The following is a 1788-nucleotide window of genomic DNA, read 5'->3' as shown; positions in this document are numbered from 1 at the left end:
AAAAACAAAAAAAACCAAAAAACCAACAACCCCCCCAACCCAAAAACAAAAAACAAAAACAAACAAAAAAACAGTACTTCTTGCCAACCAGCAAGCTCACAGGATCTCTGTGTTTTTCTGCCTCCTGAACACTGAGGTTATAGATGCGTGTCATTGTGCCCTGCCTCTTACAGGAGGTTTTCATATGGGAACTCAGGCCTTCATCCTTGCAAGGTTACACACTGAGTCATTTTCTCAACCCCCTAATCTTCATATTTTAACTAGCATATAAAGTTATAGGTTTCCTGTGTCACTCTCATGCCTACTTAGTTGTGGTTGGTTGCCTACCTTCTGTCCCTGTTACCCCCATCCCCACTGTACCCTTCTGCCCCTAGTTTTCCCCCCTCTCATTTTTATATTGCAGGATTCTATTACCTGCTCCGTATGCCCTGCTTTAGGCCTCCCCCATCCCATGGACCTACTCCTTTCTAGTATTCTGACCCCTTCACTTAATTACACATAAATACACTTATATTACAATTAGAAGCTAGAAGATTGGTTGTAATTGGGTCTCATGGTAGATTTCTCTCTCTCTTTTTCCTTTGTTAATTTATTTATTCACTTTACATCCAGATCACATACCCACTTCCCTCATCTCCTCCCAGTCCCACTCGTACAAATCCCTCCCCCAATTACCCTTCTCCTACCCCTACCCCATGCACCCTTCTCAGAGAAGGGGAAATCCTCCTTGGGTGCCACCCTGCCCAGGGACTTAAAGCTCATCCTCTCCCACTGAGGCCTGAGCAGGCTGTTCAGCTAGGGAAAGAGGAGCTAACAGAGTAGAGACAGCATCCAGCCTCACTGCTAAGCCCCAGTTGTTAGGGCGTGCGCAAGAAGACCAAGCTGCACTTCTGCTACAAATGTGTAGGGTGCTTAGGTATAGCTAGCCAATGGTAGTTCAGTTTCTGTGAGCCCCCATGGGCCCAGGTTAGTTGACTCTTTAGGGCTTTTGTGTGGTGTTCTTGACCCCTCTGGCTCATTCAATATCCTCACACTGTTCCACAAGATCCCCCCCCCCCCAGCATTACCTGATGTTTGGCTGTGGGTTTCTGCATCTGTTTCCATTCACTACTGGATGAAGCCTCTCAGGTGACAGTTATGCTAGGCTCCTGTCTGCAAGCATAGTAGTGTCAGGGATTGACTCTCTCCCATAGGCTGGGTCTCAAATTGGGGCAGTCATTGGTTGGCCATCCCTCAATCTCAGCTTCATCTTTATCCATGCATATCTTGTAGGCAGGGCAAATTTTGGGTTGAAGGTTTTGTGGGTGGGTTGATGTCTCCCCTTGCTACAGGAGGTGGCCACTTGAGTCTCCACATCCCCAGCTACTAGGAGTCTCAGCTAGGGTCACTCCCATAGACTCCTGGGAGCCGCCCCCATCTAGGTCTCCAGCTAGTCCCAGAGATGCCCCCACTAATTTCTATTCTCACTCCCAGCCCTACCCCCCACTCCCCAGTTTCAATTTTTTGGGAGACTACCACACTGGTTTTCTACAGTGGTTGCATGAGTGACTAAGGGTTTCTTTTTCCCCACATCTTCAGCATTTTTGCCACTTTATCCTTGATGACTGCCATTCTGACTGGCATGAGATGTAAGCGCAGACTGCAGTGTTTGCATCGCACTAATGGATGCAAACTTATTGGTTGGCAGTGTTTGGGGGTGGGAGGATTTGGATTTGATGCATACCCATGGCTTGCCTTAAAGTCACAGCAGTCCTGTTTCACTTCTTTTTGCACATGGCTCTTTTTTTT

Source organism: Mus caroli, chromosome 6 (genome assembly GCF_900094665.2).
Source record: "Mus caroli chromosome 6, CAROLI_EIJ_v1.1, whole genome shotgun sequence".
NCBI classification, from domain to species: Eukaryota; Metazoa; Chordata; class Mammalia; order Rodentia; family Muridae; genus Mus; species Mus caroli.
The sequence above is the reverse complement of the archived record's forward strand: the minus strand, read 5'-3'. Positions refer to the sequence as shown.